Raw genomic sequence first — 17869 nt, forward strand, 5'->3', positions numbered from 1 at the left:
TAGGTCGGCATTGTGCCTTTTGTATTATATTCCGACGCAATTTCTGTGTTTCATCGTCAATGTGATGGTCCAAGGGATAGAGTTAAGCTGCAGTAATGCATCGGAATCTAATAGTGATCTCCCAGGAAACGCTCAAAGCAAACCAGAAACAATGAGAAGGTTTACTCTTCTTGTACTTAAGTCGGCATTGTGCCTTTTGTATTAAATCCCGACGCAATCTCTGTGTTTCCTCGTAAATATGAAGGTCAAAGGGATAGAGTAAAGATGCAATAGAGCATCGGAATCTAACACTGATGCCCTAGGAAACGCTCAAACCAAACCACTAACAATGAGAAGATTTACTCTTCTTGTACTTAGATTGGCATTGTGCCTATTGTATTGTATCCCGACGCCATTTCTGTGTTTCATCGTAATTGTGAAGGTCCAAGGGATAGCTTTAAGCTGCATTAGTGCATCGGAATCTAATACTGACCTCCCTGGATACGCTCAAAGCAAACCAGAAACAAAGAGATGGTCTACTCTTCTTGTACTTAAGTCATCATTGTGCCTTTTGTATTAAATCCCGGCGCAATTTCTGTGTTTCATCGCCAATGTGAACGTCTAAGGGATAGAGTAAAGCTGCAGTAGTGAATCGTAATCTAATACTGATCTCCCAGGAAACGCTCAAAGCAAACCACAAACAATGAAAAGATTTACTCTTCTTTGACTTATGTCGGCATTGTGCCTTTTGTATTAACTCGCGACGCAATTTCTTTGTTTCTTCGTCAATATGAAGGTCCAAGGGATAGAGCAAAGCTGCTGTAGTGCGTCGGAATCTAACTCTGATCTCCCAGGAAACGCTCGAAGCAAACCTGAAACAATGAGAAGATTTACTCTTCTTGTAATTAAGTCGGCATTGTGCCTTTTGCATTAAATTCCGACGCAATCTCTGTGTTTCCTTGTCAATGTGAAGGTCCAAGGGATAGAGTAAAGCTGCATTACTGCGTCGGAATCTAACACTGATCTCCCAGGAAACGCTCGAAGCAAACCAGAAACAATGAGACGATTTACTCTTCTTGTACTTAGGTTGGCATAGTGCCTTTTGTTTTAAATCGCGACGCAATTTCTGTGTTTCATCGTCAATGTGAAGGTCCAAGGCATAGAGCAAAGCTTCAGTAGTGAATCGTAATCAAATACTGATCTCCCTGGAAACGCTCAAAGCAAACCAGAAACCCAGGGAAGATTTACTCTTTTTGTACGTAAGTCGGCATTGTGCATTTGGATAAACCCCGACGCAATTTCTGTGTTTCATCGTCAATGTGAAGGTCCTAGGGATGGAGTAATGCTGCAGTAGTGCATCGGAATCTAATACTGATCTCCCAGAACTATCTCAAATCAAACCAGAAACTGTGATAAGGTATACTCTTCTTGTACTTAAGTCGGCATTGTGCCTTTTGTATTAAATCCCAACGCAATTTCTGTGTTTCGTCGTCAATGTGAGGGTCCAAGGGATAGAGTAAATCTGCAGTAGTGCATCGGAATCTCATACTGAACTCCCAGGAAACGCATAAAGCAAACCACAAACAATGAGATGATTTACTCTTCTTATACATAAGTCGGCATTGTGCCTTTTGTATTAAATCCCGACGCTATTTCTGTGATTCATCGTCAATTTGAAAGTCCAAGGGATAGAGTAAAACTGCAGTAGTGCCTCGGAATCTAATACTGATCTCCCTGGAAACGCTCAACAAAGCCACAAACAATGAGAAGATTTACTCTTCTTGTACTTAAGTCGGCATTGTGCCTTTTGTATTAAATCTCGACGCAATTTCTGTGTTTCATCGTCAATGTGAAGGGCCAAGGGATAGAGGAAAGCTGCAGTAGTGCGCCGGAATCTAACACTGATCTCCCAGGAAACGCTCTAAGCAAACCAGAAACAATGAGATGATTAACTCTTCTTGTACTTATGTCGGCATTGTGCCTTTTGTAAATAATCCCGAAGCAATTTCAGTGTTTCATCGTCAACGTGAATGTTCTAGGGATAAAGTAAATCTGCAGTAGAGCATCGGAATCTAATACATATCTCTCAGGAAACGCTCAAAGCAAACCTCAAACAATGAGAAGATCTCCTCTCCTTCTACTTAAGTCGGCATTGTACCTTTTGTATTAAATCCCGACGCTATTTCTGTGTTTCATCGTCAAAGTGAAGGTCCAAGGGATAGAGTTAATCTGCAGTAGTGCATCGGAATCCAATACTTATCTCGCAGGAAACGCGCAAAACAAATTACAAGCAATGAGAAGATTTACTCTTCTTGTACTTAAGTCGGCATTGTGCCTTTTGTATTAAATCCCGACTCAATTTCTGTGTTTCATCGTGAATGTGAAGGTCCAAGGGATAGAGTAAATCTGCAGTATTGTATCGGAATCTTATACTGAACTACCAGGAAACGCTCTAAGCAAACCACAAACAATGAGAAGATTTACTCTTCTTGTACATAAGTCGGCATTGTGCCTTTTATATTAAATCCCGACGCAATATCTGTGTTTCATCGTCGTTGTGTAGGCGCAAGGGACGGAGTAAAGCTGCAGTAGTGCATCGGAATCTAATACTGATCTCCCAGGAAACACTCAAAGCAAACCTGAAACAAGGACAAGATTTTCTCTTCTTGTACTTAAGTAGGCATTGTGCCTTTTGCACTAAATTCCGACGCAATCTCTGTATTTCCTCGTCAATGTGAAGGTCCAAGGGATAGAGTGAAGCTGCAGTAGTGCGTCGAATCTAACACTGATCTCCCAGGAAACGCTCTAAGCAAACCAGAAACAATGAGAAAATTAACTCTTCTCGTACGTAAGTCAGTATTGTACCTTTTGTAAATAATCCCGACGTTATTTCAGTGTTTCATTGTCGAAGTGAAGGTCCAAGGGATAGAGTTAAGCTGCAGTAGTGCATCAGAATCAAATACTTATCTCGCAGGAAACGCGCAAAGCAAACTACAAACAATCGGAAGATTTACTCTTCTTGTACTTAAGTCAGGATTGTGCCTTTTGTATTAAATACCGACGCAATTTCTGTGTTTCATAGTCAATGTGAAGGCCAAAGGGACAGAGTAAAGCTGCATTTGTGCATCGGATTATAATACTGATCTCCCAGGAAACGCTCAAAGCAACCCAGAAACAATGAGAAGGTTTACTCTTCTTGTACTTATGTCGGCATTGTGCCTTTAGCATTAAATGCTGACGCTATCTCTGTGTTTCCTCATCAGTGTGAAGGTCCAAGGGATAGTGTAAAGCTGCAGTAGTGCATCGGAATCTAACACTAATCCCCTAGGAAACGCTCTAAGGAAACCACTAACAATGAGAAGATTTACTCTCCTTGTACTTAAGTCTGCATTGTGCCTTTTGTATTAAATCCCGACGCAATATCTGTGTTTCATCGTCAATGTGATGGTCCAAGGGATAGAGTTAGGTTGTCGTAGTGCATCGGAATCTAAAACTGATCTCCCAGGAAACGCTAAAAGCAAACCACAAACAATGAAAAGGTCCACTTTTCTTGTACTTAAGTCGGCATTGTGCCATTTGTATTAAATCCCGACGCAATTTCTGTGTTTCATCGCCAATGTGAAGGTACAAGGGATAGAGTAAATCTGCAGTAGTGCATCTTAATCTAATACAGAACTCCCAGGAAACGCTCATAGCAAACCAGAAACAATGAGAAGATTTACTCGTCTTGTACTTAAGTCGGCATTTTGCGTTTGTATTAATTCCCGACGCAAATTCTGTGTGGCATTTTTCCTTTTGCATTAAATCCCGACGCAATTTCTGTGTTTCATCGTCAGCGTGAGGGTCCAAGCGATGGATTTAAGCTGCAGTAGTGCATCGGCATCTTATACTGATCTCCCAGGAAACGCTGCAAGCAAACCAGAAACAATGAGGAGATTTACTCATCATGTACTTAAGTCGTCATTGTGCCTTTTTTATTAAATCCCGACGCAATTTCTGTGTTTCATTGTCAATGTAAAGCTCCAAGGTCTGAGTAAGGCTGCAGTAGTGCATCGGAATCTAATACTGATCTCCCAGGAAACGCCCAAAGCAAACCAGAAACAATGAGAAGTTTCACTCCTCTTGTACTTAAGTCGGCATTGTGCCTTTTTAATTAAATGCCGACGCAATCTCCGTGTTTCATCGTCAGTATGAAGGTCCAAGCGATAGAGTAACACAGCAGTAGTGTATCGGAATCTTATACTGAACTCCCAGGAAACGCTCTAAGCACACCACAAACAATGAGAAGATTTACTCTCCTTGTACATAAGTCGGCATTGTGCCTTTTTTATTAAATCGCGGCGCTATTTCTGTGTTTCATCGTCAATTTGAAGGTACAAGGAAGGGAGTAAAACGGCAGTAGTGCATCGTAATCTAGTACTGACCTCCCAGGAAACGCTCAAAGCATACCAGAATCAATGAGAAGGTTTACTCTTCTTGTACTTAAGTCAGTATTGTACCTTTTGTAAATAATACCGACGCTATTTCTGTGTTTCATCATCGAAGTGAAGGTCCGAGGGATAGAGGTAAGCTGCAGTTGTGCATCGGAATCAAATACTTATCTCGCAGGAAACGCGCAAAGCAAACTACAAACAATCAGAAGATTTACTCTTCTTGTACTTAAGTCGGCATTGTGCCTTTTGTATGAAATCCCATCGCAATTTCTGTGTTTCATCGTCAATGTGAAGGCCAAAGGGACAGAGTAAAGCTGCAGTTGGGCATCGGATTATAATACTGATCCTACAGGAAATGCTCAAAGCAAAACAGAAACAATGAGAAGATTTACTCTTCTTGTACTTAAGTCGGCATTGTGCCATTTGTATTACATCCCGACGCAATCTCTGTGTTTCCTCGTCAATGTGAAGGTCCAGGGGGTAGAGTAAAGATGCAATAGTGCATCGGAATCTAACACTGATCCCCTAGGAAACGCTCAAAGCAAACCACTAACAATGAGATGATATACTCTTCTTGTACTAAATTGACATTGTGCCAATTGTATTGTATCCCGACGCAATTTCTGTGTTTCATCGTCGTTGTGAAGGTCCAAGGGATAGCGTTAAGCTGCAGTAGTGCAACGGAATCTAATACTGACCTCCCTGGATGCGCTCAAAGCAAACCAGAAACAATGAGATGGTCTACTCTTCTTGAACTCAAGTCGGCATTGCGCCTTTTCTATTAAATCCCGACGCAATAGCTGTGTTTCATCGTCAATGTGAAGGTACAAGGGATAGAGTAAAACTGCAGTGGTGCATCGAAATCTATTACTGATCTCTCCGGAAACACTCAAAGAAAACCAGAAACAATGAGAAGATTTACTCTTCTTATACTTATGTTGGCATTGTGCCGTTTATATTAAATCCCGACGCAATTGCTGTCTTTCATCGCCAATGTGAGGGTCTAAGGGATAGAGTAAAGCTGCAGTAGTGCATCGGAATCTAATACTTATCTATCAGTTAACGCTCAAACCGAATCACAAACAATGAGAAGATTTACTCTTCTTGTACATAAGTCGGAATTGTGCCTTTTGTATTAAATCCCGACGCAATTTCTGTGTTTCATCGTCAATGTGAAGGTCCAAGGCATAGAGTAAAGCCTCAGTAGTGAATCGTAATCTAACACTGATCAAGTAGGAAACGCTTAAAACAAACCAATAACATTGAGAAGATTTACTCTTCTTGTACTTAAGTCGGCAATGTGCCTTTTGTATTAAATCCGGACGCAATTTCGGTGTTTCATTGCCAATTTGAACGTCCAAGGGATAGAGCAAAGCTGCAGTAGAGCATCGGAATCTAATACTTATCTCCCAGGCAACGCTCAAAGCAAACCACAAACAATGAGAAGATTTACACTTCATGTACTTATGTCGGCATTGTGCCTTTTTTTTAACTCGCGACGCAATTTCTTCGTTTCTTCGTCAATGTGAAGGTCCAAGGCATAGAGCAAAGCTTCAGTAGTGAATCGTAATCTAATACTGATCTCCCAGGAAAAGCTCAAAGCAAGCCAGAAACACAGAGAAGATTTAGTCTTTTTGTACGTAAGTCGGCATTGTGCATTTGGATTAAATCCCGACGCAATTTCTGTGATTCATCGTCAATGTGAAGGTCCTAGGGATAGAGTAATGCTGCAGTAGTCCATCGGAATCTAATACTGATCTCCCAGGACAATCTCAAATCAAACCAGAAACTATGATAAGGTATACTCTTTTTGTACTTAAGTCGGCATTGTGCCTTTTGTATTAAATCTCGACGATATTTCTGTGTTTCATCGTCAATTTGAAAGTCCAAGGTATAGAGTAAAACTGCAGTAGTGCAACGGAATCTAATACTGATCTCCCAGGAAACGCTCAAAGCAAACCACAAACATTGAGAGGATTTACTCTTCTTGTACTTGAGTCGGCATTGTCACTTTTGTATTAAATCCCGACGCAATTTCTGTGTTTCATCGTCAATGGGAAGTTCCAAGGGACAGAGTAACGCTGCAGTAGTGCATCGGAATCTAACACTCATCTCCCAGGAAACGCTCAAAGCAAACAAGATACAATGAGAAGGTTCACTCCTCTTGTACTGAAGTCGGCATTGTGCCTTTTGCATTAAATGCCGACGCAATCTCTGTGTTTCCCTGTCAATGTGAAGGTCCAAGGGAAAGAGTAAAGCGGCAGTAGTGCATCGGAATCTAACACTGATCCTCTAGGAAACGCACAAAGCAAACCACAAACAATGAGAGGCTTTACTCTTCTTGTACTTAAGTCGGCATTGAGATTTTTGTATTAAATCCCGACGCAATTTCTGTATTTCATCGTCAATGTGAAGGTCCAAGGGATAGGGAAAAGCAGCAGTAATGCATCGGAATCTAATACTGATCTCCCAGGAAACGCCCAAAGCAAACAAGAAACAATGAGAAGATTTATTCTTTTTGTACTCAAGTCGGCATTGTGCCTTTTCCATTAAATCCCGACGCTGTGTCTGTGTTTCATCGTCAATGGGAAGGTACAAGGGATAGAGTAAAACTGCAGTAGTACATCGGAATCTATTACTGATCTCCCAGGAAACTCTCAAAGAAAACCAGAAACAATGAGAAGATTTACTCTTCTTGAACTTCAGTCGGCATTGTGCCGTTTATATTAAATCCCGACGCAATTGCTGTGTTTCATCGTCAATGTGAAGGTCAAAGAGATAGAGTAAAGCTGCAGTAGTGCATCGGAATCTAATTCTGAACTCCCAGGAAACGCTCAAAGAAAACCATAAACACAGAGAAGATTGACTCTTCTTGTACGTAAGTCCTCATTGTGCCTTTTGTATTAAATCCCGACGCAATTTCTGTGTTTCATCGTCAATGTGAATGTCTAAGGGATAGAGTAAAGCTGCAGTAGTGCATCGGAATCTACTACTTATCTAAGAGGTAACGCTCAAACCAAACCACAAACGATGACAAGATTTACCCTTCTTCTACATAAGTCGGCATTGTGCCTTTTGTATTAAATCCCGACGCAATTTCTGTGTTTCATCGTGAATGTGAAGGTCCAAGGGATAGAGTAAATCTGCAGTAGTGTATCGGAATCTTATACTGAACTCCCAGGAAACGCTCTAAGCAAATCACAAACAATGAGAAGATATACTCTTCTTGAACATAAGTCGGCATTGTGCCTTTTTTATTAAATCCCGACGCAATTTCTGTGTTTCATCGTCAATGGGAAGGTACAAGGGATAGAGTAAAACTGCAGTAGTACATCGGAATCTATTACTGATCTCCCAGGAAACTCTCAAAGAAAACAAGAAACAATGAGAAGATTTACTCTTCTTGAACTTAAGTCGGCATTGTGCCGTATATATTAAATCCCGACGCAATTGCTGTGTTTCATAGTCAATGTGAAGGTCAAAGATATAGAGTAAAGCTGCAGTAGTGCATCGGAATCTATTACTGACCTCCCACGAAACGCTAGAAGCAAACCAGAAACAATGCGAAGGGTTACTCTTCCTGTACTTAAATCGGCATTGTGCCTTTTGTATTAAATCCCGACGCAATCTCTGTGTTTCCTCGTCAATGTGAAGGTACAGGGGATAGAGTAAAGCTGCAATAGTGCATCGGAATCTAATACTGATCCCCTAGGAAACGCTCAAAGCAAACCACTAACAGTGAGAAGATTTACCCTTCTTGTACTTAAATCGGCATTGTGCCTATTGTATTGTATCCCAACGGAATTTCTGTGTTTCTTCGTAATTGTGAAGGTAAAAGGGATAGCGTGAAGCTGCAGTAATGCATCGGAATCTATTACTGACCTCCCTGGATACGCTCAAAGCAAACCAGAAACAATGAGAAGGTCCACTTTTCTTGTACTTAAGTCGGCATTGTGCCTTTTGTATTAAATCCCGAGGCTGTTTCTGTGTTTCATCGTCAATGTGAAGGTGCAAGCGATAGAGTAAAGCTGCAGTAGTGCATCGGAATCTAATACTGATCTACCTGGAATCGCTCAAAACAAACCACAAACAATGAGAACATTTACTCTTCTAGTACTTAAGTCGGCATTTTGCCTTTTGTATTAAATCCCGACGCAATTTCTGTGTGGCTTTTTGCCTTTTGCATTATATCCGGACGCAATTTCTTTGTTTCATCGTCAGTGTGAGGGTCCAAGGGATGGAGGTAAGCTGCAGTAGTGCATCGGAATCTAATACTGATCTCCCAGGAAACTCTCAAGGCAAACCACAAACAATGAGAAGATTTACTCTTCTTGTACTTAAGTCGGCATTGTGCCTTTTGTATTAAATCCCGACGCAATTTCTGTGTTTCATCGTCAATGTGAAGGTCTAAGGGATAGAGTAAATCTGCAGTAGTGTATCGGAATCTTATACTGAACTCCCAGGAAACGCTCTAAGCAAACCACAAACAATGAGAATATTTACTCTTCTTGTACATAAGACGGCATTGTGCCTTTTTTATTAAATCCCGGTGCTATTTCTGTGTGTAATCGTCAATTTGAAGGTCCAAGGGATAGAGTAAAACAGCAGTAGTGCATCGGAATCTAATACTGACCTCCCAGGAAACGCTTAAAGCAAACCAGAAACAATGAGAAGGTTTACACTTCTTGTACTTAAGTCGGCATTGTGCCTTTTGTATTAAATCCCGACGCAATCTCTGTGTTTCCTCGTCAATGTGAAGGTTTAGGGGATAGAGTAAAGCTGCAATAGTGCATCGGAATCTAACACTGACCCCCTAGGAAACGCTCAAAGCAAACCACTAACAATGAGAAGATTTACTCTTCTTGTACTTAAATCGGCATTGTGCCTATTGTATTGTATCCCGACGCTATTTCTGTGTTTCATCGTCATTGTTAAGGTCCAAGGGATAGCGTTAAGCTGCAGTAGTGCATCGGAATCTAATACTGACCTCCCTGGATGCGCTTAAAGCAAACCAGAATCAATGTGATGGTCTACTCTTCTTGTACTTAAATCGGCATTGTGCCTTTTGTATTATATCCCGACGCAATTTCTGTTTTTCATCGTCTATGTGAAGGTACAAGGGAAAGAGTAAAACTGCAGTAGTGCATCGGAATCTATTACTGATCTATCAGGAAACGCTCAAAGAAAACCAGAAACAATGAGAAGATTTACTCTTCTTGTACTTATGTCGGCATTGTGCCATTTATATTAAATCCCGACGCAATTGCAGTGTTTCATCGCCAATGTGAACGTCTGAGGGATAGAGTAAAGCTGCAGTAGTGAATCGCAATCTAATACTTATCTACCAGGTAACGTTCAAACCAAACCACAAACAATGAGAAGATTTACTCTTCTTGTACATAAGTCGGCATTGTGCCTTTTGTATTAAATCCCGACGCAATTTCTGTGTTTCATCGTCAATGTGAAGGTCCAAGGCATAGAGTAAAGCCTCAGTAGTGAATCGTAATCTAATACTGATCTCCCAGGAAACGCTCAAAGCAAACCAGAAACACAGAGAAGATTGACTCTTTTTGTACGTAAGTCCTCATTGTACCTTTTGTATTAAATCCCGAAGCAATGTCTGTGTTTCATCGTCAATGTGAAGGTAGAAAAGGATAGAGTAAAGCTGCAGTAGTGCATCGGAATCTTATACTGATCGCCTAGGAAACGCTCAAAGCAAACCAAAAACATTGAGAAGATTTACTCTTCTTGTACTTAGGTCGGCAATGTGCCTTTTGTATTAAATCCCGACGCAATTTCGGTGTTTCATCGCCAATGTGAACGTCCAAGGGATACAGCAAAGCTGCAGTAGAGCATCGGAATCTAATCCTTATCTCCCAGGAAACGCTCAAAGCAAACCACAAACAATGAGAAGATTTACTCTCTTGTACTTATGTCGGCATTGTGCCTTTTGTGTTAACTCGCGACGCAATTTCTTTGTTTCATCGTCAATGTGAAGGTCCAAGGGATAGAGTAAAGCTGCAGTAGTTCATCGGAATCTAATACTGATCTCCCAGGCAAAGCTCAAAGCAAACAAGAAACAATGAGAAGGTTTTCTCCTCTTGTACTTAAGTCGGCATTGTGCCTTTTGCATTAAATGCCGACGCAATCTCTGTGTTTCCCCGTCAATGTGAAGGTCCAAGCGATAGAGTAAAGCTGCAGTAGTGCATAGGAATCTAACACAGATCCCCTAGGAAACGCTCAAAGCAAACCACTAACAATGGGAGGATTAGTCTTCTTATACTTCAGTCGGCATTGTGCCTTCAGTAAATAATCCCGTCGCAATTTCAGTGTTTCATCGTCAACGTGAACTTTCTAGGGATAGAGTAGAGCTGCAGTAGAGCATCGGAATCTAATACTGATCTCCCAAGAAACGCTCAAGGCAAACCTCAAACAATGAGAACATTTCCTCTCCTTCTACTTAAGTCGGCATTGTACCTTGTGTATTAAATCCCAACGCTATTTCTGTGTTTCATCGTCAAAGTGAAGGTCCAAGGGATAGAGTTAAGCTGCAGTAGTGCATCGGAATCTAAATCTTACTTCGCAGGAAACGCGCAAAACAAACCACAAACAATGAGAGGAATTCTTCTTCTTGTACTTAAGCCGGCATTGTGCCTTTTGTATTAAATCCCGACGCAATTTGTGTGTTTCATCGTGAATGTGAAGTTTCAAGGGATTGAGTAAATCTGCAGTAGTGTATCGGAATCTTATACTGAACTCCCAGGAAACGCTCTAAGCAAACCTCAAACAATGAGAAAATTTACTCCACTTGTACATAAGTCGGCAGTGTGCCTTTTCTATTAAATCCCGACGCAATCTCTGTGTTTCCTCGTCAATGTGAAGGTCCAGGGGATAGAGTAAAGCTGCAATAGTGCATCGGAATCTAACACTGATCCCCTATTAAACGCTCAAAGCAAACCACTAACAATGAGAAGATTTACTCTTGTAGTACTTAAATCGGCATTGTGTCTATTGTATGGTATCCCGACGCAATTTCTGTGTTTCAGCGTCATTGTGAAGGTCCAAGGGATAGCGTTAAGTTGCAGTAGTGCATAGGAATCTAATACTGACCTCCCTAGATGCGCTCAAAGCAAACCAGAAACAATGAGATGTCTACTCTTCTAGTACTTAAGTCGGCATTGTGCCTTTTGTGTTAAATTCCGACGCAATTTCTGTGTTTCATCGTCAATGTGAAGCTCAAAGGCATAGAGTAAAGCCTCAGTAGTGAATCGTAATCTAATACTGATCTCCAAGGGAACGCTCAAAGCAAACAAGAAACACAGAGAAGATTGACTCTTTTTGTACGTAAGTCCTCATTGTGCCTTTTGTATTAAATCCCGACGCCATTTCTGTGTTTCATCGTCAATATGTAGGTCCTAGGGATAGAGTAAAGCTGCAGTAGTGCATTGCAATCTAATTGTGATCGCCTAGGAAATGCGCAAAGCAAACCACAAACAAGGAGAAGATTTACTCTTCTTGTACTTAAGTCGGCATTGTGCCTTTTGTATTATATCCCGACGCATTTTCTGTGTTGCAACGTCAATGTGAAAGTCCAGGGGATAGAGTAAAGCTGCAGAAGTGAATCGGAATCTGATACTGATCTCCCAGGAAACGCTCAAAGCAAACCACAGACAATGAGATGATTTACTCTTCTTGTACTTATGTCGGCATTGTGCCTTTTGTGTTAACTCGCTACGCAATTTCTTTCTTTCATCGTCAATGTGAAGGTCCTAGGGATAGAATAATGCTGCAGTAGTGCATCATAATCTAATACTGATTTCCCAGGACAATCTCAAGTCAAACCAGAAACTATGATAAGGTATACTCTTCTTGTACTTAAGTTGGCATTGTGCCTTTTGTATTAAATCCCGACGCAATGTCTATGTTTCATCGTCAATGTGAAGGTCCAAGGAATAGAGTTAAGCTGCAGTAGTGCATCGGAATCCAATACTTATCTCGCAGGAAACGCGCAATGCAATCCACAAACAATGAGAAGATTTACTCATCTTGTACTTAAGTCGGCAATGTGCCTTTTGTACTAAATCCCGACGCAATTTCTGTGTTTCATTGTCAATGAATCTAAGACTGAACTCCCAGGAAACGCTCAAAGGAAACACAAACAATGAGATGATTTGCTCCTCTGGTACACAGTTCGGCATTGTGCCTTTTGTATTAAATCCCGACGCAATTTCTGTGTTTCGTCGTCGTTGTGAAATCGCAAGGGACAGAGTAAAGCTGCAGTAGTGCATCGGAATCTAATACTGATCTCCCAGGAAACACTCAAAGCAAACCAGAACAATGAGAAGATTTACTCTTCTTGTACTTAAGTCTGCATTGTGCCTTTTGTATTAAATCCCGACACAATATCTGTGTTTCATCGTCAATGTGATGGTGTAAGGATTGAGTAAAGCTGCCGTAGTGCATCGGAATCTAATACTGATCGCCCAGGAAACGCTCAAAGCAAACCACAAACAATGATAAGATTTACTCTTCTTTCACTTATGTTGGCAATTTGCCTTTAGTATTAAATCCCGTCGCAGTTTCTGTGTTTCATCGTCAATGTGGAGGTCCAAGAAATGGAGAAAAGCTGCAGTAGAGCGTCAAAATCTAACACTGATCTCCCAGGAAACGCTCTAAGCAAACCAGAAGCAATGAGAAGATTAACTCTTTTTCTCCTTAAGTCGGTATTGTGCCATTTGTAAATTATCCCGTCGCAATTTTATGTTTCATCGTCAATGTGAAGGTTCTAGGGAAAGAGTAAAGCTCCAGTAGTGCATCGGAATCTAATACTAATCTCCCAGGAAACGCTCAAAGCAAACCACAAACAATGAGAAGATTTACTCTTCTTGTACTTAGGTCGGCATTGTGCATTTTAAATTAAATGCCGACGCAATATCTATGTTTCATCGTCAATGTGAAGGTAAAAGGGATAGCGTGAAGCTGCAGTTGTGCATCGGAATCTAATACTGACCTCCCAGGATACGCTCAAAGCAAATAAGAAACAATGAGAAGATTTATTCTTCTTGTACTTACGTCCTCATTGTGCCGTTTGTATTAAATCCTGACGCAATTGCTGTGTTTCATCGTCAGTCTGAGGGTCCAAGGGATGGAGTTTAGCTGCAGTAGTGCATTGGAATCTAATACTGAACTCCCAGGAAACGCTGAAAGCAAACAAGAAACAATGAGAAGGTTCACTCTTCTTGTACTTAAGTCGGCATTGTGCCTTTTGCATTAAATGCCGACGCAATCTCTGTGTTTCATCGTCAATGTGAAGGTCCAAGCGATAGAGTTAAGCTGCAGTTGTGCATCGGAATCTAATACTGACCTAGCATGAAACGCATAAGCAAACAAGAAACAATGAGCAGATTAACTCTTCTTGTACTTAAGTCGGCACTGTGGCTTTTGTAAATAATCCCGACACAATTTCAGTGTTTCATCGTCTACGTGAAGGTTCTAGGGATGGAGTAAAGCTGCAGTAGAGCATCTGAATCAAATTCAAATTTCCCAGGAAACGCTCAAAGCAAACCTCAAACAATGAGAAGATTTACTCTTCTAGTACGTAATTCGGCATTGTGCCCTTTGTAATAAATCCCGACACAATTTCTGTGTTTCATCGTCAATGTGAAGGTCCAAGGGATGTAGTTAAGCTGCAGTAGTGCATCGGAATCTATTGCTTATCTCTCAGGAAACGCTCTAAGCAAACCTCAAACAATGAGAAGATTTACCCTTCATGTGCTTAAGTCGGCATTGTACCTTTTGTATTATATCCCGACGCAATACTGTGTTGCATCGTCAATGTGAAGGTCCACGGGATAGAGTAAATATCCAATAGTGCATCGGAACCTAATTCTGAACTCCCAGGAAACGCTCAAAGCAAACAACAAACAATGAGATGGTTTGCTCTTCTTGTAGATAGGTCGGTATTGTGCCTTTTGTATTAAATCCCGACGCGATTTGTGTGTTTAATCGTCAATAGGAAGGTCCAAGGGATACAGCAAAGCAGCAGTAATGTATCGGAATCTAATACTGATCTCCCAGGAAACGCTCAAAGCAAACCACAAACAATGAGATGATTAACTCTTCTTGTATTTCAGTCGGCATTGTGTCTTTTGTGTTAAATCCCGACGCAATTTCTGTGTTTCATCGTCAATGTGATTGCCAAAGGGACAGAGTAAAGCTGCAGTAGTGCATCGGATTATAATAATGATCTCCCAGGAAACGCTCAAAGCAAACCAGAAACACAGAGAAGGTTTACCCTTTTTGTACGTAGGTCGGCATTGTGCCTTTTGTATTAAATCCCTACGCAATTTCTGTGTTTCATCGTCAATGTGAAGGTACGAGGGATAGAGTAAAGCTGCAGTAGTGCATCGGAATCTAATACTGATCGCCTAGGAAACGCTCAAAGCAAACCAAACACATTGTGAACATTTACTCTTCTTGTACTTAGGTTGGCAATGTGCCTTTTGTATTAAATCCCGACGCAATTTCGGTGTTTCATCGCCAATGTGAAAGTCCAAGGGATAGAGCAAAGCTGCAGTAGTGCAATGGAATCTAATACTTATCTCCCAGGAAACGCTCCAAGCAAACCACAAACAAAGAGAAGATTTACTCTTCTTGTACTTAAGTCGGCATTGTGCCTTTTGTATTAAATCCCGACGCAAATTCTGTGTTCCATCGTCAATTTGAAAGTCCAAGGGATAGAGGAAAACTGCAGTAGTGAATCGCAATCTAATACTGATCTCCCAGGAAACGCTCAAAGCAAACCACAAACAATGAGGAGATTTGCTCTTCTTGTACTTAAGTCTGCATTGTGACTTTTGTTTTAAGTCCCGACGCAATTTCTGTGTTTCATCGTCAATGTGAAGGTCCAAGGGATAGAGTAAATCTGCAGTAGTGCATCGGATCTACTACTGAGCTCCCAGGAAACGCTCAAAGCAAACCACAAGCTATGGGATGATTTGCTCTTCTTGTACATAGGTCGGCATTGTACCTTTTGTATTAAATCATGATGCTATTTCTGTGTTTCATCGCCGTTGTGAAGGCGCAAGTGACAGAGTAAAGCTGCAGTAGTGCATCGGAATCTAATACTGATCTCCCAGGAAACACTCAAAGCAAACCAGAAACAATGAGAAGATTTACTCTTCTTGTACTTAAGTCGGCATTTTGCCTTTTGCATTAAATCCCAACCTAATTTCTGTGTTGCATCGTCAGTGTGAGGGTCCAAGGGATATAGTTAAGCTGCAGTAGTGCATCGGAATCTAATACTGATCTCCCAGGAAACGCTCAAAGCAAACCACAAACAAGGAGAAGATTTACCCTTCTTGTACTTAAGTCAGCTTTGTGCCTTTTGTATTAAATCATGACGCAATTTCTGTGTTTCATTGTCAATGTAAAGGTCCAAGGGACGGAGTAAAGCTGCAGTAGTGCATCGGAATCTAATACTGATCTCCCAGGAAACGCTCAAAGCAAACCAGAAACACAGAGAAGGTTTACCCATTTTGTACGTAAGTCGGCATTGTGCCTTTTGTATTAAATCCCGACGAAATTTCTGTGTTTCATCGTCAATGTGAAGGTACGAGGGATAGAGTAAAGCTGCAGTAGTGCATTGGAATCTAATACTGATCGCCTAGGAGACGCTCAAAGCAAACCAAAAACATTGTGAACATATACTCTTCTTGTACTTAGGACGGCAATGTGCCTTTTGTATTAAATCCCGACGCAATTTCGGTGTTTCATCGCCAATGTGAACGTCGAAGGGATAGAGAAAAGCTGCAGTAGTGCATCGGAATCTAATACTTAACTCCCAGGAAACGCTCAAAGCAAACCACAAACAATGAGAAGATTTACTCTTCTTGTACTTAAGTCGGCATTGTGCCTTCCGTATTAAATCCCGGCGCAATTTCTGTGTTTCATCGTCAATTTGAAAGTCCAAGGGATAGAGGAAAACTGCAGTAATGCATCGGAATCTAATACTGATCTCCCAGGAAACGCTCAAAGCAAACCACAACCAATGAGAAGATTTACTCTTCTTGTACTTCGGACGGCATTGTGCCTTTTGCATTAAATGCCGACGTAATCTCTGTGTTTCCTCGTCAATGTGAAGGTCCAACGGTTAGAGTAAAGCTGCAGTAGTGCATCGGGATCTAACACTAATCCCCTAGGACACGCTCAAAGCAAACCACTAACAATGTGAGGCTTTACTGTCGTTGTACTTATGTCGGCATTGTGACTTTTGTATTAAATCCCGACGCAATATCTGTGTTTCACCGTCAATGTGAAGGTCCAAGGGATAGAGCAAAGCTGCAGTAGTGGGTCGTAATCTAACACTGATCTCTCAGGAAATGCTCTAAGCAAACCAGAAACAATGAGAGGATTGACCCTTCTTGTACTTAAGTCAGCATTGTGCCTTTTGTAAATAATCCCGACGCAATTTCAGTGTTTCGTAGTCAACGTGAATGTTCTAGGGATAGAGTAAAGCTGCAGTAGAGCATCGGAATCTAATACATATCTCCCAGGAAAGGCTCAAATCAAACCTCAAACATTGAGAAGATTTACTCTTCTTGTACTTAAGTCTGCATTGTGACTTTTGTTTTAAATCCCGACGCAATTTCTGCGTTTCATCGTCAGTGTGAAGGTCCAAAGGATAGAGTAAATCTGCAGTAGTGCATCGGAATTTAATACTGATCTCCCAGGAAACGTTCAAAGCAAACCACAAACAATGGGATGATTTGCTCTTCTTGTACATAGGTCAGCATTGTACCTTTTGTATTAAATCATGACGCTATTTCCGTGTTTCATCGTATATTTGAAGGTCCAAGGGACAGAGTAAATCAACACTAATGCATCGGAATCTAATACTGATCTCCCAGGAAACGCTCAAAACAAACCACAAACAATGAGATGATTTACTCTTCTTGTATTTCAGTCGCCATTGAGCTTTTTGAATTAATTCCCGACACAATTTCTGTGTTTCATCGTCAATGTGAAGGCCAAATGGACAGAGTAAAGCTGCAGTAGAGCATCGGATTATTATACTGATCTCCCAAAAAACGCCCAAAGCAAACAAGAAACCATGAGATGGGTTACTCTTCTTGTACATATGTTGCCATCGTGCATTTAGCATTAAATGCCGACGCAATCTCTGTGTTTCCTCGTCAATGTGAAGGTCCAAGGGATAGAGTTAAGCTGCTGTAGTGCATCGGAATCCAACACTGATCCCCTAGGAAACGCTCAAAGCAAACCACTAACAATGAGAAGATTTACTCTTCTTGTACTTAAGTCTGCATTGTGCCTTTTGTATTAAATCCCGACGCAATATCTGTGTTTCATCGTCAATGTGAAGGTCCAAGGGATAGAGTTAGGTGGCATTAGTGCATCGGTATCTAATACTGATCTCCCAGGAAACGCTCAGAGCAAAC

The sequence above is a fragment of the Schistocerca piceifrons genome, chromosome X (assembly GCF_021461385.2).
Source record: "Schistocerca piceifrons isolate TAMUIC-IGC-003096 chromosome X, iqSchPice1.1, whole genome shotgun sequence".
NCBI classification, from domain to species: Eukaryota; Metazoa; Arthropoda; class Insecta; order Orthoptera; family Acrididae; genus Schistocerca; species Schistocerca piceifrons.